The sequence below is a fragment of the Camellia sinensis genome, chromosome 3, assembly GCF_055761805.1.
Source record: "Camellia sinensis isolate YWXY chromosome 3, ASM5576180v1, whole genome shotgun sequence".
Classification (NCBI taxonomy): Eukaryota; Viridiplantae; Streptophyta; class Magnoliopsida; order Ericales; family Theaceae; genus Camellia; species Camellia sinensis.
The window spans coordinates 218,792,524-218,819,096 of record NC_138963.1 but is presented as its reverse complement, the minus strand read 5'-3'; the positions used below and the strand labels follow the sequence as shown (position 1 = coordinate 218,819,096).

Here is a 26,573-nt window from a genome sequence, read left to right as displayed (position 1 = left end):
ACCTTAAATATGGAAGGACCCTTAATCAATCATGAAAAAGACATCAAAACATGACTATTTTTAGTTAGGGTCAGAGCCCAAAAATGTAAGCAAGTATGGCTTAGATATAGAACAAAATAAAGCATAAAAGAGGGAGAATGAAGACTCACCCTTGTAGACCAAGCTTCAGCAGCTCTTGGCTTGAGAAAAGGTGCTCCTAAGCTCTGGAAAACCAGCTCCAAGTGTTGGAAAGGATGGTGGTGGTGTGGTGCTATGTGGTGGTGTAGAAAGGGGTGTGGGATTTGAGGGGTTTTGAGGGTTGGAGTGTAGAGAGAAAGAGATACAATGTAGGAGGCTTAGACAAGATTTTCTAACCCTCAAAACACAGCTGGGGGTGCTGGTTATATAGGCAAAGGAGGGGGGGAAAAAAGGAGGGGGAATGGAATTCAAATTTCCCCCCAAAAGTTGGCCTCCCCCGGATACAAAATCTGGGGGGAAATAGAGGGCATTTTTGTAAAGTACCTGGAGAGAGGATCATGGCCGGCCGGTTTCCTAGGGTTTAGGTGGCCGTTCGGCCTTCCCCATGGCCGGTCGGCCAAGGGTCAAAAGGGTCAATGAATGTTAATAGCTGGCCATGCCAAAAAGAGGGCCTCTCATGTGTGCACAACACAACCATATGGTCAAAAACTGGAGAGAATGAACCAAGAGAGAGAAAAGGCCACTTTTTGGAGGGGTTCAAAAGGGTCACACACAATTACTAGCCGGCCATATGATATTGGTGTCCTCCCAGGTGTGTACAACACAAATATGTGGTTTGGGGCAAGAAAAAGTGGCCTTAGGGTGGTCAACATTGGCTTTCAAGTGGGAAAAACGGGCGACGGAGGGCGATGGAGGAATAAAACATGGTTGTCAGAACAATTGCTGGCCTCCCACCCTTCTACGACCTTCCTAACAATGAAACAGAAGTCCCTGCCAAAAATGAACTCAAATCGATGCAAAATAGAGGTTCGGGGGTCGAAACGCGCAGCCCGAGGCCCTGAAAACTGACTGTTAGGCACCAGAAGTGGTGTTCGACCACGAAGTTGGTTTTTTTCAGACCCCAGTGTCCTTCAAAAGGGGGTAAATAAGATGCATGCCAAAAATCGGAGCAAACAGGTGGTTAAGCGGTCCCAAACCGAGGCACACGGCCAACGGCTCCGAAAAACCAGAAACCGGACTCCAAACGGGCAAAATGGCCTACGACCACGAAACGTAGCCTACGGCCACTGAGAGATGATCTACGAGACCTCTCTCTCCCTTTTGGAAGAGAAACAAAGAAAACCGAGCCTGGTTCGCGAACCGAGGCAAAGCACGCAAGAGCCCCGAAGTCCGGAGGCAAGGCTCGCAGCCGAAACTTTGAAACCTCAGAACGAGCACAATATGCAACATCACCAAGCGCTCAATCGGTGACGTCTGAGTCTTAAGGTCGGTCAAAAATGGGTTGTCTACAGGTGGTCAAGAGCAAGAATAAGAATGACCACCTTAGGGACCTAGGTGAGATGTTTCAAATCCTGAAGAAGCACAAACTACGCCTTAATACATCCAAGTGTGCGTTCGGCGTAGGATCTGGCAAGTTCCTAGGCTTCCTGGTGACCAACCGAGGTATAGAAGCAGACCCCTCTCAAATCAAAGCAATTCAGGAACTAGAGAGACCAACTCTGTAAAAGAAGTACAGCATCTCACCGGAATGGCAGCCGCGCTAAACCGATTCATAAGTCGGTCGTCAGACAGATGTCGACCATTTTTTCAAGCATTAAAGGCCAAGTTTGAGTGGGATGAAGAATGCGATCACACCCTTGAAAGTTTAAAAGAATACATGTCTTCTCCATCACTGCTAGTGACCCCAATACCTGGAGAAGAACTATTTTTGTACCTGGCAGTTTCGCAGCACGCAATTAGCGCAGTGTTGGTCTGAGCGGAAGGAATCCAGCATCTGCCTATCTTCTATGTCAGCAAGACATTGCTGGGCGCGGAAACCATGTACTTACCATTGGAAAAATTGGCCTTAGCCTTGATAATGGCATCAAGGAAATTGTCGCCTTACTTCCACGCCCACACAATAATCGTCCTCACAGTTTTTCCATTAAAAGCTCTGTTTGAGAGAGTGAACTTTTCTGGACGAGTCTTGAAATGGGCAGTCGAGTTGGGACAGTTCGACATCAAGTTCCAACCCAGAACCGCCATAAAAGTCCAAGCCTTGGCAGACTTTGTCACAGAATTCACCCCAGGAAGTCATCATATCTGCCCAGTTGACCTGACTGATACCACCGAACTAGGGTTGGAAGTTGACGCCGGAATAGCGCAACCCCTAGTGCAGGATACCCAGTCAGACCCTAAGGCAGACCAGAGTAAAGTAAGGAAAGAAGAAGCAAACCATGCTACACCAAACCAAAACTCAACAACAAATAATGACTTGGTACAATCAGATAGCAAGGGGCAAGCAGCAAGCATGGACCTCGAAGAAAACACCAGCAACACTCTTGATCCCAAGGCATTATCCGATCTCTCCACTTGTTAGACACTGTTCGTTGGAGAGATGTGGAAGCTCTTCGTGGATGGAGCATCCAACAGGCACGGTGCAGGATTAGGCATAGTCCTCATCTCACCAGATGGCCTAGTGGTGGAGCAAGCAGTCAACCATGGCTTCCCAGCATCAAACAACGAAGCAGAATATGAAGCACTTCTGGCAGGCTTAAAATCAGCATCCTACATGAAGGCCACCGAGCTAATGGTTTACAGTGACTCACAGCTGGTGGTAAACCAAATTTCAGGTGACTATGAGGCAAAGGACGACAGGATGGCTAAGTACCAAGACTTAGTCAGAAAAGAGATCAAGAAATTTGAAGTAGTGCGGATAGAGCAGATCGGCATGGAAGAAAACAGTAGAGCAGACGAACTAGCAGGCTTTGCTTCAATGGCAGATACATCCGTCCCACATCCGTTACTGATTGACTACTTACCAAGACCAAGCATTGAAGAACCTGAAGTGGAAGAAGTATGTTGCGCCGAACTAGGTCCTTCATGGATAGATCCCATCATAGCATTCTTAAAAGATGGCGTCCTACCGGAAGAGAAGAAAGAGACCAACAAAATAAGAGCAAAGTCGCAGCGGTTTTGGCTCTCCCCATCAATGGCCTTGTACAAGAAATCCTTCACAAGACCTTACCTAAAGTGTGTCCATCCCAGCAAAGTTATAGCATTCTTGTTCGAGATACATGAAGGCGTATGCGGAAGTCACCAAGGAGGAAAATCATTAGCCTACAGAGCCATTTCGCAAGGATATTGGTGGCCATGCATGTAAGCAGATTCTGAGAAGTATGTCAAGAAGTGTGAGAAATGCCAAAAGTTCGCACACCAAATACATCAACCAGCCAGAGAGCTTCTACCTTTAACTAGTCCATGGCCTTTTGCAATGTGGGGCTTGGACATAGTAGGACCACTTCCAACGGCACCCGGCAATAGAAAGTTCTTTCTTGCTGTAACAGACTACTTCACAAAGTGCGTAGAGGCAGAAGCACTAGCATCAATAAAAGAGAAAGATGTAAAGAAGTTCGTCTAGCAAAATATCATCACTCGGTTTGGCATACCGAAAGCTCTGATATCTGACAACGGCACTCAGTTCGACAGCAAAATTTTCAGAGGCTTTTGTGAAGAGTACAAGATAGAGTTCTGCAATTCTACACCAGTATACCCCCAAGCGAGTTATAGCGATCCCGGGTTTACCCTTGTTATACCGTGATCCGGACATGTGTCCGTGGATGTTGGTAGTTGTTTATTATTTTATTTACATCCTTTTACTTCGTATTTGAGTTATAGGATGTGTTGGGCGGATTTGTTTCAGGTTGGTTGAGTTTAGAAACCAAAACTAGTTGCCCAGATTTTTGGCCTGTACGCTCGAGCGGAGGTGTTGGCGCTCGAGCGGGTAATACACCCATCCAGTATTTGTTGTGCAGTGTTGTACGCTCGAGCGTAGGGTTGGGAGCTCGAGCGGAGGCCTGGTTCTGCAAAAGTGCTGGGAGAGTGCATCCGGCGCTCGAGCGTAAGTTTGGACGCTCGAGCGAAAGTCTGTGAGTGGCCGCTCGAGCGGGGTGTTTTACGCTCGAGCGGAGACCTGGGTTAAAGTCCCGAATTTGTGACTCTTCAAATCACTTTTTCACTTTCTCTTCTCTCTCTTACTTTTCCAAAATCACCATTGTTGAGCCTCTCACTCTAGACTCTACCTTCTCTCTAGGTTTTGATCTAGCAGGAGTGATTTACTCACCTTTGGCCTTTACAAAAAAGTTGTTGATCGTCGAGGGCTTCATTTTAATCTGAAAATCTCGGGTTTTGGAGCACGTTGGGTTTTGTCGTCTTCTCCTTTGGGACTCCGAATTTGAGGTAGGGATATCCTACTCCTCTCTATGGGTTTTGTCTTTAAATTTTGGTATTTTGAGATGTTGGGCTTGGTTTGGTAATTTTGTGAAAGTTTGGGGCTTTTGTGTAATTTTACAAAAGTTGGGGTTTTATTCATAATAAACCTAGATGCATGTTTGGCATAAAAAAAAATGGAATGATTGTTGAATCATTGATGAAAATGGGACCTAAGGGTTGAAATGGTAATTATGGAAAAATGGCCTAATTACATTGTTTAATTAATTGGGATAATTAATTGTGAGAAATGAGGAATGAAATGTTGATTGAATATCCATTTGTGCATTTATTTTCTGTTTAGAAATAACTGCTTTGGGCTATCGGTGGAGGATAGTCGTGATTATTGTAGACAATGCATGATGATTAGGTAGACTGAAACTAATCAATGAAATGTGTCATGTAACTTGACGGTTGATTGAATACATTAATTGTATGTATTGGGTGATTGTATATAGAACCATTGTGTTTGTATACGTTATGTGTAGAGGAGGAGATAGGGGATGTACTCCGCGGTTTAGGGGAAGATAGGGGATGTACCTCTAAACCGGATAGGAATTGGGAGGAGATAGGGGATGAACTCCGTAGACACAGCTCATATGCTTGTCTAGAGAAGTGAAGATAGAGCTCATATGCTTATCTTTGTGAAGTATGGATACAGCTTATATGCTTATCTGTGAATGTGAGATATTGTTGTTATACATATCTGTTGAAAATGTGGATATAGCTTTTATGCTTATCTGAATGTGAGATATAGTTTTTATACATATCTGTGGAAATGTTGATAGAGCTAGCATGCTTATCTGTTGAAAAAGAGAAAATGAAAGGTAACTTAGACTCATGAGTTGAAAGACATAAATATGTGATTTATGTGATTGTATCAGTGTTGACCATCTATCAATTGCTAATATTTTAGTCATTGTCCATGGTTGGTTTAGTGTGTTTCTACTGGGCTGTGGCTCACCCTATATGGGAATATCATTTTCAGGTGCAGGAAGCATGCCACCTCCAAGGACATAGCTGGGAGGCTAGTGGCGGACATACTTTTGTCGCTTAACTTTTGATGTATTACATGTAACTTCAAGCCTAGGGGTTAATGTGTAAACGAGTTAGTACTCTTTGTTGTAACCAAGTGTTAACTTGGAAAGATGTAAGCCCGTAGGGCATTTTGTTATGATGTTAACATGTAATACTTATGTAATGGAACTCTGATGAATTAAAGAGTGTGGTTAGTTTATATGTAAATGTATGTCTTATCTGATGGGTTTATTGTTGTTATTTTGAGGGCGTTACAACTTGGTATCAGAGTGTACCGGGTTCGAATACTTTGGGTACGTGGGAAGTGATTAGTATCACAATGGGTTTGTCTCGCTTGATAGAGACTTAAATGTAGTATCATATGCTATGTGCTTAAGTGATGACATGCTTATGTGACTATGTGGGTATGGGATTTAATTTCTAGGATGTTGATTGGATCCTTGAGTTTCTAGGAGTCTTGTTGGAAAAGCACTTGATCAATGCTGTTTCTAACCGGAACTCTAGTAACGCCTCGGGACTATCATTATCCGGAAATGAAATTCGTAAGTGCTTATGTGTTTATGTGCTTATGTGGAGTGAATTACAGTTGTCCATGCATTAGGACGTGAGTGTTTAGTTTCGGCACATTTATGAATGTGCTAACGTTCTGTGTTACCTTTATTAGGATGTCAGGACGAGGAAGAGGTGCTAGGCGTGGTAGACCTGCGAGGCAGGAAGTACCGTTACCTGGTGAGATTCCGGCAGTACAGGAGGGGGTTGGGCAGGCCACTGTGGCCGAGCCAGTAGGTCAGCAGGCTATGGGTGCCTTGGCCAGAGAGATAGCAGGAGCTTTGGGTATTCTTAGAGCTGGGAATCAGGCAGCTGAGACAGGGCCTTCTTTCTTGAAGAGGGAGTTCTTCCGGTCTAATCCGGATGAGTTTATCGGGGATCCGAAGGAGCCACTGAAGGCTGATGAGTGGTTAGAACAGATGAGTAAGACGTTCGAGATGCTTGGCATTGAGGACGGAGCACTGAAAGTGACCTTGGCATCCTTCCAGCTGAAGGGAGATGCGGGTCAATGGTGGAAGTACGAGAAGGCTCGTGTGGGCAGTACTTGGGAGGCGTTTATAAATGCTTTTCAGGAGAGGTTTTTGTCTGCAGCAGCTAGGGAGAAGCTGAGGGATCAGTTTAGCAGGCTTAAACAGCAGGGCTTGTCAGTAGCCGAGTTTGAGGCTACATTTACCAGTCTGTCCAGGTTTGCACCGGAACTGGTGGCATCTGAGGAACGCCGTTGCTATGAGTTTGAGCGGAAGTTGAGGCGGGGCCTCAAGTTGAGAGTTGGTGGGTCTTACATTCGAGAGTATAGACACCTGGTTGATGCTGCTGCTCATATGGAGATTATGATGCAGGAGGAGGAGGAAGAACAGAGGGGCTCCAAGAGGAGCCAGGATAGTCAGAGTGATGGCAGGAGACAGAAGGGTTATAACCCTCAGCAGTCTCAGGGTGCAGTCTCTAGATCGACCTTTCCAGTGCCGAGTGTAGGCTCGGGGAGAGGCAGTCAGGGGGAATTCACTTGTTATAAGTGTGGCCAGCTGGGTCACAAGGTTTCAGTTTGCCCGCAGAAGGGTGGGGGCCAGAAAGCTGCTTCTTCTACAGCTAGATCACAAAGTCAGAGTTTGGGCAGGGGGCAGCTCTTGACTTATTATCAGTGTGGACAACCTGGGCACATGAAGAGGTTTTGCCCACAGTTGAGTGCCACTTCGGGAGCGTCTGGGTCTAGGCAGACGCAGGGTTTTCAGCCAGCTCAGTCTGTGCAGGCCTCGAGGGCCAATCCGGGAGTTTCGTCATCCCAATCTGTGCAGCAGTCTTTTGCTCCGAGAGGTGAGCAGGTAGACCAGGGGCCTACGGGGCGCGTGTATGCTGTTACCGCGCAGGATTTAGTACCGGCTCCATCAGTAGTGAGAGGTACTTTTCTGTTTTGCAACTCAGTTGCTAGTGTGTTGATAGACACGGGTGCATCTCATTCTTTTGTATCTGCTGCATTTGCATCGGTTTTGGAATTGGAGTTAGCACAGTTAGCATCTCCTATTTGTGTGGTATCGCCTTTGGGTGGTGAGTTGATCCTGAAACAAGGTGTTAGGGGATGTGATATAGAGGTCGCCGACTATAGGCTTCCTTTTCCGTTTGTTGTCATGCCCATGAAGGGTTTTGATGTTATTTTGGGTATGGACTGGCTATCGTCATACCGGGCTGTTATTGATTGCTACCGCCAGAGGATCACGTTATGTACCTTGAGCGGGGAGTGGTTCCATTTCTTGGGAGACCGGGTTGGTAGTGTTTTGCCACCGGGGTATGATTCGCGAGGGCGAAGTGAGCTTAGTAGTCTACTTGCTAGCTTTGAGAGTGGTGAGAGTGGTGAGACCCAGGTTATATTGCCGAGGGTGGTTTGTGAGTATTCAGATGTCTTTCCCGAAGATCTTGTTAGTTTGCCACCTCACCGAGAGATAGAGTTCTCTATTGATTTAGTGCCCGGCACGGCGCCGATTTCTATGGCACCTTACCGATTTGCTCCAGCAGAGTTGGTTGAGTTGAAAGTTCAGCTCCAGGAATTGCTAGATAAGGGCTTTGTACGCCCTAGTGTTTCACCGTGGGGAGCACCGGCACTCTTTGTTAAAAAGAAAGATGGTGCCTTGAGATTGTGTATTGACTATCGGAAGTTGAATCGGGCTACGGTTAAGAATAAGTATCCTATGCCCCGTATAGATGATTTGTTCGACCAATTGAAGGGTTCCCGTTGTTTCTCTAAGATAGACTTGAGATCGGGTTACCACCAGTTGAGGGTCAGGGATGAGGATATTCCGAAAACGGCATTCCGTACGCGGTATGGCCATTATGAGTTTCTGGTGATGCCATTTGGGCTTACCAATGCACCGGCAGTCTTTATGGACTTGATGAACCGGGTTTTCCGGGAGTTCTTAGACCGATTTGTGGTCGTCTTCGTGGACGACATTCTTATCTATTCGCCTTCTGAGAAGGAGCACGAGGCACACTTGAGAGTGGTGCTTGAGTTACTTAAAGCCCATAGGCTATATGCCAAGTTTGGGAAGTGTGAGTTCTGGCTGAGGGAAGTCAAATTCTTAGGCCACGTGGTATCCGGGAAAGGGGTGTCTGTTGATACATCCAAGGTTGAGGCAGTGCAAGATTGGGCACAGCCTAAGAGTGTGTTTGAAATCCGCAGTTTTCTGGGATTAGCTGGGTATTACCGTCGGTTTGTGAAAGATTTCTCCAGGTTAGCGTCACCGTTGACTAGACTGACTCGTAATCACCTGTGCGATGCACGGAATTTTATAAAATCAATAATCACCATATAAAATTTACTATTTGATTATATTTTTTAATATTTTTATTTAGTGTGTGTCTATAAATCTTACTTCACATCATTAAAAATATTTAATATTTCACATTATTGAATTTTTTTAAAAAACTATCATACATTAAGTAAATTATCACATAAATAATAGCTAATTTATCTAAGAATTACTTCAAACAACCAAAAGTAGAGTAACAAAGGCATATTATAATTTAACAAAATGATTAATATTAAATAAAGGTAACGCTAATTTTACATTAATCATCCCACATAGTAAAATGAATTAAAATAAAATTAATTTTAATTCTCATTATATTCAGTAGTGGTTAAATTTTTTTCACATGTTATTTGTTTTTTTTGGTTCATTAAACATAAATAGGTTTGGAATGATTATAAAAATAAATAAATAAAATAAAATAAGATTTGGAAATGCATTAAAGTTGAATTGACAAACATAAAGAATATAAATATTTAAATTATTCAAAAAAAATTACCATTTTTAATATGAGATCTTTTCCATTTATTCAAACTCTGAATCTGAATAATAAAAAAAAAAAAAAAAAGAAATTTTTTGTTTAGTTTTCAAAGGAAATGAATTTCTGAAAATAAATTTAGTCATGAGTTATTTTAACAGGATAATCAACAATAAAAAATCAACTTATGAATACATTTAAAATATAAACCCATATCCAATAAATTTTGATGTGTTCATTTTCAATCTAACATCTACACTAAAAAAAAAAATTAAACACAATAGTCAATAAATAAGAGATTTAAAAATTGATAATAGTAGTGCTTTAAAAAAAAAAGAATAAAATCTTAATTAAATGACACATTATTAGCAAAAAGAAAGAAATAAAGAAAAAAATAGATTGTAACAAAAAAAAAATTAAAAATAAAATAATAATATCCATTTACATAAACTCACTTTCTCACAAATGTAAAGACTCATGCAAGTACATATTTCAAATGTAAATAAAATATTTAAGACTTTTTGGCAATGAAAATGGATCAGAAATGACTCAATGTTGATTTTTTTCCTTCCCCAATCTTCTGTTCAAGGTTACTTTTGCAGAAACTTGTTTTTATATTGAAAAGATTATGCTTAGACAAAACGTATTTATAGAATGCTATCATATTTAAAATTTATATGAATAATTAATTGAAGATTTTAAAAGATAAAATATTAAATTCACCTTGAAGATAAACTTTAAAAAAATTAAACTGAAATATATGAGAATTCTATAACAAACTAACAAAAGATAAATATAGATCGTTAAAAAAGATTATCATCTTTTTGGGATATTTATCTCCCAATCTTAATCTTTTTATTTTAAATATTTTGTTATCTTTTATTTAAAATTTCATTTTGTAGTTCAAATCTAAATAGTTATATTTTTATTTTTGCATATTTTTTCATCTCTATTTTTTTGTTATTCTTATATAAATAGTTATCTTTTTATTTAAAAAATTATCTAACTCGTAATCTTTTTTATTTGAATATTAATCTTTTATTTGAATTTTTATCAATTCAAAATATGGAATTGTATTAAATTTAAACTTTAAATGGATAATTAATTGATGATTTTAAAAGGTAAAATAATAAGAAATAAAAAAAAATAATAATTATCAATTAAGGGTAAAAAATAATTATCATTTTAACTTTTGGGCAGGTTATATACATACGTATGACTGTTTCAATTTAATTTGTAAAAAATTATTTTTAACCACTCGAAAGATAAAAATTATATAAAAATGATAGTTCTTTTTTATTTTTTATTTTTTATTTCTTAACCAAATTAATTTTTAATTTTTAAAAAAAATTTCTAAAAATCAAACCATACAGAGCCTAAGAATCTTTTGATAAGTCATTTCTTACGTTGATAACTTATTTAATTATTTATTAATTTTACGACATTTTTACCATCTGAAACCTGTTTGGTAACCATTTTGTTTTCAGTTTTCAATTTATATTTACAAAAATTTAAAAAACTGTCATAAAAAACTTGTTTGATAATTTTTTTGGTTTATAAATTGTTGTCTCAGTTTGTAAATTTGAGGAAAAAAAGTAAATTCAAAAAATGAGCTTACGTTGGTTTTTAAACAAAAATTTAAAAATTTTAGTAACAAAAAAGAATTTCAATTAATTTTTTTTTTTCAAATAATTTTTTTCCACTTAATTTTTTTTTTCAATTAATTTTTTTTTCAACTAATACTAACCGAGGGGGCAATTGGTAATGCTACTTTAAACCTTAGGGAGGGGATTGTAATTTCTAAAATGTGAGGGGCGTCAATGTAATTTACCTAGTGAGAGCAAAATTAGTATTTAAAAAAATTAAATTGCTGAGGGAAGGAATCTGTAATGAAACTTTAAACCTCAGGGGGAGAGATGTAATTTTCAAAAGGTGAGGGAGGGAATTGTAATAAACATAAACCTCAGGGAGTGTCAGTGTAATTTACCCTAATTTTTATCAATTTTACATAATTTTATCTTTGTTGGGTAGAAACAATTTTTAAAATTTTAAAAATATTTTTTGACATTTATTTTTGTCAATTAGTTTATATTTTATCAAATTGACAATTTTTTCCTTGAAATTAAGCAATGGCATCTTCAATTGTCCTTATTTGGAATAAGATTCAAAATTCAGGGTCAAATGTGTTACAAATGAAAAGTAAGGGACCAAAGTGATACAACCTCCAAACTATAGAGACTGTTAGTGTAATTTGTCCAAAATTATATAAGAAAATAGTTTTAATCCATTTTATTTATAAAAAAATGATGAAAAATTATTCGATTTGTACTTGAAGAAATATAGCAAATGATAGGTCTAATCATTATATACCCCAAAAAAAATAAAAATAAATTACATAGGTCCCTCAATGAAAAAGTGGTCGAAAACAAATAAAGTCTTGGACATTAAATTAAATTATATGGGCTCTAAATTGATAGTATAATCTAGCAAATCAACTAATAATAACATGGAGATATCGACAAATATGTAGTACTTCCCTATCATCTTGGTACTATATTCATTAATTTCATATATCATATGAAAGTTTTTCTCATCTCGATCCTTCAATAAAATAAGGACCAAGAAAACGAATTTGAAAAAAAATTGATTCTAAACTTTATTATTGAGAAAACAAAAATTTGAAAGAGAGAATTTAGAGATGGGATTGAAGAAATACTATAACGAATGATAGCCTTATAAAAAAAACAAAAAATAAAAATAAAAATAAAATAACAATGATTTAATGTAAACTATTTTTAATAACTAACGGAAAGAATATCAAATTATTTCCTTGGATAAATATAGTAACGAAAATTAATTTTGTGAGATTTTGTAATGTCTTCTCCCATGCAGGCTTCCTTATTTCATTATTAATACACTTCTCATTCAGAGCCAATAACATTTTATTTTATTTTTAATCTTTATCACTCGGTAGATAATTACGAATAATAAAAATTATCAAGAGAAAGTTAAGAATTTAATAGGAGATAAGAAGTTATAAATAAGGACATTCCATAAGATAAAAAATTTAAAATAAAAAAAGATAATATGTGATAGAAGGAGAAAATAAATGAGTAAATCAAAATAAAGATTTAGATATATATCTTTTTGATAGATATATAGATTAACAAATCATATCTTTATCTAAATTTTATTATTTTAATTTTTTGTAAATCAATTATTTAATCTTTATCTTTATCGGTAGGCCACAAAATTAATCTTTATAAATCATTTATCAATTTTTATATGTTTATTTATCTATAAGTCATAAAATTAATTTTTTTAAATAATTTTTAAAATTTTTATCTTTATCTATAGGTCATGGAATAAAGTTTCATAAATTATTTATGATATTTTATATGTTTATCTATAATGAAATTAATTAAAGTACAAAATGAAGGGGGGAAAAAAAGAAGTAATTTCATTTTTTTTAAATCAATTATTTAATCTTTGTCTTTATTTGTAGGCCATGAAATTAATTTTTTTAAGTTATTTATCATATTTTATATGTTTATTTATGAGAAGAAATTTTAAATTATCTATAAGTTATGAAATTAAAATTTTAAAATTAATTGTTTAATTTTTATCTTTATCTGCAAACTATAAAATTAATTTTTAGTTTTTATATGTTTATCTATATGGAGGAATTTTGAAATTCAAATCTTTATCCACAAGCAATGAAATTAATTTTAATTTTAATTAATCAAACAAATAGAAAAAGACAAAAAATAAAAAACATGAGAGGCAATCAAAAAGGTTACCACGTAGGAAAGAGAGAGTTTTAAATTTATAAGAATTTAAGAATAAACATTTGGAGACTTTTGACAAAATAACTACATTTGGTTATGTATATAATATACATAGATAGATAGATAGAGAGATATAGATATAGATAGATAGACAGATAGATAAACTATTGTGTGTTATAAATTAATAGGTTGGGGCTTGTCTCCGGTCCACTATCTGGACTGGAGGGTATAGTTCGGCTGACTGAGCCTACTTTTGGGCCATTTTTTGATAATCCGAACCGCTCACAGTTTAGCATGGACAAATAACAAAAAATGGTAAATAATGTTGAACATGTTAAAAATTAACAATTAAAGACTATGATATTAATTTAGATGGGTATTGAAATAATATAATATATTTGAGTGATCTTACTATATTTAATTAAATAAATTTTAGAAAAAAAAAAGTTCAACTGAAAATTAAGAGTAAGAGTGGATTCTGTAAATATAAGATAAAAATAAAAACAAATTAAGTTTAAATTTGAAGATAAACTATAAAAATATAAAAAAAGAAAATTAGATAAATCCTAGAAAAATGAGGTAGAGAGAAATTCAGTAATTGAAAAAAAAAAAACAAAAACAAAAAAACAAAGTTGAAATTTAAAAATTCAAAAATAAGATAAGATAAACTTGAAAAGAAAAATAAAATCTAATATAACTCTAATAACAGAAGAACCGAAGAGGGAAATAGTTAAAAAATTAGATAAGAGTGACATGTCACTTATAATTTTTTAAAATTTTAAAATTTGTAAAAAAAAACTAAAAAAAATTGAGGTAGTATGTTAAAAATTAGATAAGATTTAAGTGCCACTTATAATTTTTTAAAATTTAAATTTTGTGTAGTTAAAAATAAGCAAATATGTTATCTTGTTATACAAATTTTAACTCTATTTTGTGTCTACTACCTATAATTTTAAACAAATTTTGTATTCTAAAGCTACTTAATTAAAATAAGAAAAAATCAAAAACTATAAGAATATAGAAAGTGAAAATCGAATAAAAAAAATAATAAACTTAATTGAAAATCGAGAGAAAAAATAAATCCTGTAAATATAAGATAAATATATTTTTTATTAAAAAAAATGAAGTGTAAATTTGAAAATAAATTATAAGAATTTAGAAAGAGAAACTTAGATAAATTACAAAAGAAAAAGAGAGTAAAAAACACAATATGAGATTTAAAACATGTGCTTCTTTTCATATAAGATGCCAAAAATCTTACATAATTGGTTAAATCAGCCGTTTAATTTCTCTACAATGTTATTTTGTTCTCCAATCTTTTTGTCTAATTTCATATTGTCATGGAAGTTAGGTTTTGGGATTTATAAATTTATTTATAAATTTTTTTTAAAAATATCCTTGGGTAAGATATAAATTGATGAAGAAATTTAAATTAGAGTCAAACTCTTTGATGAAAAAATTTGAATTACTCATCTTTTATCTTTAAGTATTTTGAAAATCTCTTATATTCATGCCATAAGTAATTAAAAAGTGAAATAAAAAAAGATTAATAAAAAGAAGGAAAATAGGAAAATAGAATGAGAGAAGAATGGATGTGCCACGTAGGAAAGTGTTTCATGAGATATTAGGATTGAGAGTTTGGAATTTTTTAAGAGACCCCTACATTTGCTTATATATATAGTAATTCCTTGGCCGTGTAAGACACCCACCTAGCAAGCTATTCGCCAAAGTAGTAGTGGAAAAACAAAACCGTAGTGGGAAAACAAAACTAACGTATCCAAAGCGTCTAGACTTCCTTGCTTGGGTAACACACCCACCTAGGAAGCTATTAGCCAAAATAGTAGTGGGAAAACAAAACTAACGTATCCAAAGGGTCTAGACTTCGCTGATTTAATTGTCCTTTCAGCCTTCGATTGACAAAAATTAATCCGTGCTACGCGTGAGATTTTATAAATTAAAAAAAATTATTATAATTATTTTTAAATAATTTAATATTTTATCTTGTGGTATATAGAAAATTTATAAATTAATTTTTATGTTTATAACTTTTAAAATTATTAGTTTAAAAAAATTAATATATACATATATATATATATATATAAATCTATTTACTACAATTTTGATAATTTGTATTAAAAAAAAATTAAATCTGATTAAAATGAGATTAAATGACTTGCAACTCGCTCCCCGTATCCAAGGGTAAAGTATTGTGATGGCCGGTAACTGAAGTTACTTCTGGCCAATTCTTAAGCAAATAAATAAACGCGAGCAAAAAAATATTTAAGTGAGGGCACTAAAATAATCATTGGAGCTTCTATTTTTATAACATATTTATTGACCAATAAGGCCGATAATTACATATGTAGAAGAGAATTATAAATACTATAAAAGTGCTATGTGAGTCCATTCTGCAGCCCCGCGTCTAAGACTCTCCAAAAGCTATTTCTGAATTGCATTGTTTCCTAAAAATTAGTAAACAACTATAAATACATGGCAGAGTGAGAAATATTATATTAAGAGCATAAGTGCATAAAATTCACCATGGATAATTATTGGCTAAACAAAACTTGATATTAAAATACAGAGTATATAATACAGAGATCATTTGACATATAATACATAAATCATATAAACAAAATAATCATAACCACGGTACAGAACGGAACAGATGTATGGACTCAAGAGGTGGCTCGTACGAACTCTTGAGGTGGCTCCCACAATAGCGTAGCACTTAGCCCCGTATAACACTTTGTTCTATATCAGAATTTAGAGGCTCGATGGATCCATAACAAACAGAGGACCACAAAGTAGTCAAACAGAGGCCAATGGTTATTTAAATCCACCAAGGAATGGGACTCCCGTGGAGGCACTTACAGAAAATGATTGTTTCCAAGATCATTGTTAAATATTTTCTAAAATTTAAACAAACATATCCATAAATTTCAATTTAAGCAAATAAATGTCAGAAAATAATCCACGTAATCAAAATATTAATATAATTTATAAAACACAAATTACGTAAAATAAATTATAGTAACTCAAAACATACATAAAATATAGTATAGTAACTCAAGATATAATATAACTCACCTTAAAATTGATACCTCATTTTTTCTTTCCACTATCAATGACCTTCTTCACTTCTAGTATTATCTTTCCATTTCTTTGTTCATTTTCCTTGCCCCATCCTGAGCAAATCCCCTCCTTTATATAGAAAGGCAAACGTGGGCACCAAGCTAAACGACTGCCCACGCGTCTCCTCCTTAGTCATTTATTAATTCATGCTTATCTTGATTTTTTTTTTAAATATATAATCCATTACACTTTTATCTCATATTTTACTTTTACGCCATATTTAATTAAATATTTAGAGTTTTTTTTAATTAAATAATCTTAATATTAAATTTAAGGGTCAACTTAAATTTTTGAGTTGTTACACAATAATCACTAAAAAAATTTGTTGTTTCATTATATTTCTTAATATTTTATTTAGTTTGTGTATATAAATCTTACTTCACATCATTAAAAATATTTAATATTTCACATTATTGAAATTTTTTAAAAACTATCATATATTAAGTAAATCATCACATATATAGTAGCTAATTTATCTAAGAATTACTTCAGACAACAAAAAAAAAGAGTAACAAAGGCATGTTGTAATAAATTAAAATGACTAATATTTTAAATAAAAGTAACACTAATGTTGTTTAATCAATAGTAGATTTACATTAATCATCCCATATAATATAATAAATTAAGATAAAATTAATTTTAATTCCCATTATATGGTTAAAAAAAATTTTACATGCTATTTGTCTTTTTGTTATATTAATTCATTAAACACAAATCGATTTGTAATGATTAAAAAAAAAAGATTTGGAAATGCATTAAACTTGAATTGACAAACATAAAGAATATAAATATTTAAATTATTCAAAAAAAAATTAACATTTTTAATATGAGATATTTTCTATTTGCTCAAACTTTGAATCTAAATAAAAAAAATTAAAAAAAAAAAAAGAAAAAATTTATGGTTTAGTTCTCAAAGAAAATGAGTTCCTAAAAATAAATTTAATCATGAGTTATTTCAACAGGATAATCAATAATAAAAAATCAATTGATGAATACATTTAAAGTATAAGCCTATATCTAATAAATTTTGATGTGTTCTTCATTTTCAATCTAACATCTATACCAAAAAAAATTAAGCACAAATAATCAATAAGTGAGAAAGTTACAAATTAATAATAGTAGCACTTTTATAAAAATTAAAAAAAAAAATCTCAATTAAATGACACATTATTAGCAAAAAGAAAGAAATAAGGAAAAATACAGATTGTAACAAAAACAATTAAAAATAAAATAATAATATCATTTACATAAACTCACTTTTTCACAAATGTAAAAATTCATGCAAGTACACAGTTCAAATGCAAAGCAAATATTTAAGATTTTTAGGTATCAAAAAGGGATTAGAAATGGCTCAATGTTGATTGTTTTTTCCCAATCTTTTATTCACGGTTTCTTTTGCAGGAACATATTTTTATATTGAAAAGATTATGCCTAAACAAAAGATATATATGGAATTTTATCATATTTAAAATTTGTATGGATAATTAATTGATGATTTTAAAAAATAAAATATTAAATTCAACTTGAAGATAAACTTTAAAAAGATTAAACAAAAATATATGGAAATTTTATAACAAACTAACAAAAGATAAATATAGATCGTTAAAAAAATTATAATCTTTTTGGGATATTTATATCCCAATCTTAATCCTTTTTTTTTATTTTAATATTTTGTTATTTTTTATTTAAATTTTCATTTTGCAGTTCAAATCTAAATAGTTATATTTTTATTTTTGTATATTTTTTCATCTCTTTTTTTTTTGTTATTCATATATAAATAATTACCTTTTTATTTTAAAAATTATTTGACTCATATTTTCTTTATTTTAATATTATACTTAAACAAAAGATATAGATGGAATTTTATCATATTTAAAATTTGTATGTATAATTAATTGATGATTTTAAAAAATCAAATATTAAATTCAACTTGAAAATAAACTTTAAAAAGATTAAATTGAAATATATGAAAATTCTATAACAAACTAAGAAAAGATAAATATAGAATGTTAAAAAAATTATTATAATATAGAAAAGATAAATTGAAATATATGAAAATTCTATAACAAACTAATATCAAGCTTTGTTTAGCCAATAATTATCCATGGTGAATTTTATGCACTTATGCTCTTAATATAATATTTCGCACTCTGCCATGTATTTATAGTTGTTTACTAATTTTTAGGAAACAATGCAATTCAGAAATAGCTTTTGGAGAGTCTTAGACGCGGGGCTGCAGAATGGACTCACATAGCACTTTTATAGTATTTATAATTCTCTTCTACATATGTAATTATCGGCCTTTTTGGTCAATAAATATGTTATAAAAATAGAAGCTCCAATGATTATTTTATTGCCCTCACTTAAATATTTTTTTGCTCGCGTTTATTTATTTGCTTAAGAATTGGCCAGAAGTAACTTCAGTTACCGGCCATCACAATACTTTACCCTTGGATACGGGGAGCGAGTTGCAAGTCATTTAATCTCATTTTAATCAGATTTAATTTTTTTTTAATACAAATTATCAAAATTGTAGTAAATAGATTTATATATATATATATATATGTATATATTAATTTTTTTAAACTAATAATTTTAAAAGTTATAAACATAAAAATTAATTTATAAATTTTCTATATACCACAAGATAAAATATTAAATTATTTAAAAATAATTATAATAATTTTTTTTAATTTATAAAATCTCACGCGTAGCACGGATTAATTTTTGTCAATCGAAGGCTGAAAGGACAATTAAATCAGCGAAGTCTAGACCCTTTGGATACGTTAGTTTTGTTTTCCCACTACTATTTTGGCTAATAGCTTCCTAGGTGGGTGTGTTACCCAAGCAAGGAAGTCTAGACGCTTTGGATACGTTAGTTTTGTTTTCCCACTACGGTTTTGTTTTTCCACTACTACTTTGGCGAATAGCTTGCTAGGTGGGTGTCTTACACGGCCAAGGAAGTCCAGACGCTTTGGATACGTTTATCTTAATTTATTATATTATATGGGATGATTAATGTAAATCTACTATTGATTAAACAAAATTAGTGTTACTTTTATTTAATATATTAGTCATTTTAATTTATTACAACATGCCTTTGTTACTCTTTTTTTTTTGTTGTCTGAAGTAATTCTTAGATAAATTAGCTACTATATATGTGATGATTTACTTAATATATGATAGTTTTTAAAAAATTTCAATAATGTGAAATATTAAATATTTTTAATGATGTGAAGTAAGATTTATATACACAAACTAAATAAAATATTAAGAAATATAATGAAACAACAAATTTTTTTAGTGATTATTGTGTAACAACTCAAAAATTTAAGTTGACCCTTAAATTTAATATTAAGATTATTTAATTAAAAAAAAACTCTAAATATTTAATTAAATATGGCGTAAAAGTAAAATATGAGATAAAAGTGTAATGGATTATATATTTAAAAAAAAAATCAAGATAAGCATGAATTAATAAATGACTAAGGAGGAGACGCGTGGGCAGTCGTTTAGCTTGGTGCCCACGTTTGCCTTTCTATATAAAGAAGGGGATTTGCTCAGGATGGGGCAAGGAAAATGAACAAAGAAATGGAAAGATAATACTAGAAGTGAAGAAGGTCATTGATAGTGGAAAGAAAAAATGATGTATCAATTTTAAGGTGAGTTATATTATATCTTGAGTTACTATACTATATTTTATGTATATTTTGAGTTACTATAATTTATTTTACGTAATTTGTGTTTTATAAATTATATTAATATTTCGATTACGTGGATTATTTTCTGACATTTATTTGCTTAAATTGAAATTTATGGATATGTTTGTTTAAATTTTAGAAAATATTTAACAATGATCTTGGAAACAATCATTTTCTGTAAGTGCCTCCACGGGAGTCCCATTCCTTGGTGGATTTAAATAACCATTGGCCTCTGTTTGACTACTTTGTGGTCCTCTGTTTGTTATGGATCCATCGAGCCTCTAAATTCTGGTATAGAACAAAGTGTTATACGGGGCTAAGTGCTACGCTATTGTGGGAGCCACCTCAAGAGTTCGTACGAGCCACCTCTTGAGTCCATACATCTGTTCCGTTCTGTACCGTGGTTATGATTATTTTGTTTATATGATTTATGTATTATATGTCAAATGATCTCTGTATTATATACTCTGTATTTTAATATCAAGCTTTGTTTAGCCAATAATTATCCATGGTGAATTTTATGCACTTATGCTCTTAATATAATATTTCTCACTCTGCCATGTATTTATAGTTGTTTACTAATTTTTAGGAAACAATGCAATTCAGAAATAGCTTTTGGAGAGTCTTAGACGCGGGGCTGCAGAATGGACTCACATAGCACTTTTATAGTATTTATAATTCTCTTCTACATATGTAATTATCGGCCTTATTGGTCAATAAATATGTTATAAAAATAGAAGCTCCAATGATTATTTTAGTGCCCTCACTTAAATATTTTTTTGCTCGCGTTTATTTATTTGCTTAAGAATTGGCCAGAAGTAACTTCAGTTACCGGCTATCACAATACTTTACCCTTGGATACGGGGAGCGAGTTGCAAGTCATTTAATCTCATTTTAATCAGATTTAATTTTTTTTTAATACAAATTATCAAAATTGTAGTAAATAGATTTATATATATATATATATATATATATATATGTATATATTAATTTTTTTAAACTAATAATTTTAAAAGTTATAAACATAAAAATTAATTTATAAATTTTCTATATACCACAAGATAAAATATTAAATTATTTAAAAATAATTATAATAATTTTTTTTAATTTATAAAATCTCACGCGTAGCACGGATTAATTTTTGTCAATCGAAGGCTGAAAGGACAATTAAATCAGCGAAGTCTAGACCCTTTGGATACGTTAGTTTTGTTTTCCCACTACTATTTTGGCTAATAGCTTCCTAGGTGGGTGTGTTACCCAAGCAAGGAAGTCTAGACGCTTTGGATACGTTAGTTTTGTTTTCCCACTACGGTTTTGTTTTCCCACTACTACTTTGGCGAATAGCTTGCTAGGTGGGTGTCTTACACGGCCAAGGAAGTCCAGACGCTTTGGATACGTTTGTTTTGTTTTCCGACTACTAGATTTGCAACTGCCATTGCCCCAATCACAACACGGCAAACGGTTGCAGCAGCTCCAAGGCTTATGGAGTAGTCGTCTGCTGTTGGGACAATAATGTATGTGTTGACCATATACAAAAATGTGTTGACTAAGTTTAGAATATTGATAGACAACTATGTTCTTGAGTTGAAAGTTCTAATAAGTTGGTTTTGCATGAGTTTTCACATAAAAGAAAAAAAAAGTTAAGTTTATTAATGAAAAAGTGAGGGTTTATATAGGACTTCAAACAACAATAAAGTTTAAGCTTAATAGTATACTCATAAAATCTATAAAGCATAAACTATACATAAAATGGCAGCTATTTGGTAGATTAAATTTCTGTCACAAACTGTATTTTTTTTTGTGCAAAAGCTTTATTTTTTTGTGAGCCAATAGGCCAATTATCTTCAGTGTTTAAGCACCAAATATATGTACATCTTATATTAGACTACCAGCAAATATATGTACATCTTATATTAGACTACCAGTGTTTTGATGAAATTTAAAAAGAACGTTGAAGAAAATTTTGACCTGCCTTAGTTAGATTTGAAGATGATTTAAAGAAATTGACATCTCAATCAATAATTTAAACAAGAAATATTTGTACAACATCTTATATAGATTCTTTAAAAATAAAAAGACCGGTATCCATAATTATATAGATCCAGTCTCCATTGGTTACCAGAGGCTGCTAATAATATGTTTCCCTTTATGTTAAGCAATCCCAAGTGCTCTACTTTCTCAAGTTCCTTTCACCCTCCCAAATAATTTTAGTGTGGTATAGCTTTTCACCTTTATCTAGAAAGTGAATGAAAAAAAAAAAAGATTTGTACACACGCATAATGATTTGTACATCTCAGATGCATACATCTCAGATCAACCAACCACAGTACAAAAAACCTAACTCCATGTTTTGTGTATCTGAATGTGTGTGTGAATCCAGATCCATACTACTACACCAATTCAAGAGGATTTAGATCAAAGCAAACCTAGTGCAAAACATCCAAAACACAGAGAGAAGATACATAATTCAAATCCAACAAGTTAAAGAACATTGATAAGGTGGAAGATTGAGTTTTATTTTTCCAATAAGAAACTCATCTATTTATAAATTATATTGGCCGGTTTCAGTAAATATCAGATGCAAACTTTCAATGAAATGCCCATGATGCCAAAGCGAGTAGATTAACAGAACTTCGTACAATGACAATGCATTCACAAATGAATTGTAATGAGCTTCAATGGAAATAATGTGCAGCAATGCCCATCTAAATGTGCATTAACTTCCATGCATCAAACTAAATCAAGTCAAAGTAATATGATGAACATACAGAACTATTGAGAGATTTGCTTATACTTAAAAGTCCTAAAGGATTAAAAGCAGGAAATATTAGCTACTGTAATGCATGTAAAACTTATCAGCATTTTTCTAGCTAATTAAAATAGTAGAAGATTGCCAATACAAATGCAATTAAAATGAGTGAAAACACACAGCATGCCTTATAGTAAAATGTAATTAAAATAGTACTGTCGCCCAAGGAATTCTTTGGATATCTTTACCTCTCCTAGCTTGAGCAGCAGAAGTATATGCCATTTTGTTATTCCAAATAGGTACCAAACAGTTAGTATTTCATATATCCTGAGCTTGATGGGAAAAAACATCTAAAAGTTACTTGAAAAAAAGAGAGAAAAAACATGCCAATAGGAGAGAAATAAACAAAGAAAAGTGGTAAGACTTGCAGTTAGATAGCATATCATGACAACAAACTATGGTTCAAACTTTATAAAGTTTATATCACAAACCAAGTAGTCATATTCATCCACATCAGAGTCTGAGCCACCCATCTCTCTTCCACGAAACTCTTCGTCCATATCATCATCCACATCTTCCATTTCATATTTATCTGCCATGTATTCAGCATCATCCACTTGGTGATGAGACATGGTCTTCACAAGTGAACGTCAACCTAAAATGACTCAAAAACAAGTAACTCAAGAATTAGTAAAACATACATGATAGAACTTCAACCCAACATCCAAACTATTGAAACAAAAATTTAATAACTAAGTTAACACACAATTAATCATCAACGTCTCTCTTTCGTACATTGTCAAGTCAGTTTTAATTCCACTGCCACTCAGTACTGGCCTATGCATGATGATGGGGAATGATGCATAATTGTCAATAAACAATAAGATGTATAGTTTAATAAAACTAACAATTCAAGTCCAAGCACTTTGATGCCACATTGCATTGGGCCACCATACAATCACAACCAAACTGACCTTAATAATTCAGAACTCTAGTCCAAAGAAGTTTGATAGCACAAAGGCATTGGGTTTCATAGTTAAGTCTTTTACAATTCTTAAAGCCAATTTTTATAACTTTAGTATGTCCAAAAAAACTGAAATTTGTTCCCATTCTCAAACAAAATCAATGTCAACACACAGATTAAAAATAATAATAAAGTAGAAATTTATCAAAAAAACTTAAATTTTTACACAAAAATCACAGGAATAGTATAAATTAAAAAAGGGCAAATTACATATACACCCCTCGAGGTTTGGTTAAATTACAGATACCCCCCTGAGGTTTCGGAAATTACATCCCGCCCCTTGAGGTTTGTATTTTCATAACAATTTACCCCCTGAGGTTTATATTTCATAACAAATTACCCCCTAATTTCTTATGCAAATATAGCATTCAGGGGGAATTCGTAATTTCTCAAACCTCAGGGGTATTTGTAATTTAGCCAAACCTCGAGGGGTGTATATGTAATTTGCCCATTAAAAAACAATCGCAAACCCTACAAACAAAATGATAAGGAAATAAATTAATTTCCACGTAATAATTGAAACCCCTTAAAAACTGATGAAGATCGATATTCCGCTGATAAAGGTCTAGAGGTCCAGCTTTTGCAAGATCAAACCAAAAAAAAAACCATAGAATTACCTTTGAAATTGGGCGAATCAAATCTGAGAGCGAGGAATCCAGGATGGTTGATAATCACTTCAAAAAAAAAACCATAGAATTACCTTAGTGAAATCAAAATCACCGGTGCAGATGGTGGTGGGGATGGAGCTTCGAAATCAAAATCGCTCTGAAATCACTGAATCACTGCATCTCTGAATCTCTGCAAATGAGGATCAAGTAAGAATGCCTTAACACATTGATTTCATAAATCTAAAGAGAGATAGAGATCTAGAGACAGAGACAGAGAGAGAGAGAGAGAGAGACGGTGGAGCTCGCTACCTCGCCGGGGCAGAGGTGGTGGCGATGGAGCTTTGAAATCGCTCTGAATCTCGAAATCGATCTGAATCTTCGAAATGGCTTCGAAATCACTCTGAATCTTCGAAATCGTCGGTGTAGATGGAGCTTCGATGGAGAAATGTGTGCGTGTAAGGGTTGAGAGAGAGAGAAATCACAGAGATCTTAGTAAAATAACCAAACTACCCCGATCTCCATAGCTGAGCTTCAAGCTAAGACTCAATGTTATGTATACTTACAGGATTGAGAGTGTTGTGTTCTTTGAAGCTCTCTTCAAGAACAGCCGATTGATCTTTCGAGAGACGAAGCCTCTTCCTAGAGTTATCAATAATCGCTGACAGACAGAGAAAGAGATGTGTGCGTATATAATGGTTGAGAGAGAGAAAGGGCTCAGATTCAAAATAAGGGTTTCACAAAGAAGGATCAGCACGTGATCCTACAGCATTTGGAGGCGGTTTTAAATGCCTTCAATTACAAAACAGTGTTGTTTTGGTTAAACAATATGCGACGTTTATAAAAACGCCGTTAAAAATTAAGAAAAGTGATGTTTAAAAAAACGTCGTTAAAAAAACGCCATTAAAACCTATTTTTCCTGTAGTGTAATCGCCAAATAGCTAGCATAATGTTTTCTATTACTCTTTGGCGACAAAAAATTTGATTGACAAATATTCTTTTTCGGTGACTAAAATGATTTTAGTCGCCAATTAGTATTTCTGCCTACTAAAATAATTTAGTCGTTAAATAAAAAGCATAAATTTTATTTTTTTATCTTTGGTGACAAAATATTTGGTCGGTGAATATTTCTTTTTGGTGACTAAAATACTTTTAGTCGCCTAAAGTACAACAATAGGTGACTAAATTTACATTAGTCAGCAATGGTATGAAATTTTTTGGTGGGAACGTTTTCAAATATAGAGGCAATTATATTTTATTAGTTTTTTTTTTTCATATTTGGTTTTATCAGTCTCCAACCTAGACAAAAACAAGACGACTCTTGCTCTCCCCCCTCTCTGTCTCTCTCTCTCACACTCACCGTCGATCTTTCACCATTGCTTACCTTTGATGTTCCAGCGTCGCACGTCACCACTGCCACCGCCGCTCACTCGCCGTTCACCTTGCAACTGCTCGCATTGCATCTCTTTAACATTGATGTTTTTCTCTTCCTCTCTCTATCTCTCTCCCTCTCGGTCTCTATTTTTCTATCTTTCTTTCTCTATTTCCCTATTTTATTGTATCTCTAGGGTTTGCTTTTTTATGGTGTAGGATTTTGATTTATGTGAAATTAATGAACTAATGATTGAAATGGGTTTCTATAAAATGATTGAAGGAACAAGTAATTTATTGAGGGTTTTTTAACCAAAATCAAAATTTTCCCATTTCACTCTAGTTCCAGATTCAAGATTTAGGCAGATAATTAAAAAAAAAAATTTTAAAGGTGACATGTTTTTTTTAATCTTTTATGGGTTTTTTTTTCTTCTTCTAGATAATAGACAGTTATTCTTCTAAAATTAGTTTGTTACTTATTAAGTGGAGGACATCTATGATTTCATTTGCTATAAGAACTTCATTTAGAATTTGCCTCCTTTGAATCAAACCTTACTACAATACATTAAATATATAGCTGCTCCTCTCTCTATTCTGCTTTAAATTCCCAATTCAAAGCTCCCAATTTAGAGCTCTCTTATAACTTAATTTCTATTTTGTTTTATATTTTTTCTCTGAATTAGAGCTCTCTGTGAAGTGGGTTGGTGTTTAATTGAGAGAAAGATAGTTCTTGGGATTTGTTTCTGAGTTTTCTTGACCTGAATTGACTCATGGTTTGAAATGGTTCTCAATTAAGCTTTTTAACTATTGGATGCTTCTGTGCTGGAATGCTCTTCACTTATAGGTTAGCTTTGAATGTTTTGTTTAATGTCCTAATTGATGATTTCTATTGATTTCGATTTGTATGGTTGATAT

General features: G+C 33.1%; 1 long non-coding RNA gene across 1 annotated transcript; it reads right to left on the bottom strand.

The window, feature by feature from the left end:
• Positions 1–21,668: 21,668 nt before the first annotated feature.
• On the bottom strand, positions 21,669–25,028 carry LOC114314120 (uncharacterized). Its single transcript, XR_003647390.2, has 4 exons — positions 24,854–25,028; positions 24,600–24,722; positions 24,383–24,480; positions 21,669–23,313 (listed from the first exon to the last, which is right to left on the bottom strand). It is a non-coding gene; the product is annotated as an uncharacterized LOC114314120 (long non-coding RNA).
• Between the last annotated feature and the right edge of the window lie 1,545 nt (positions 25,029–26,573).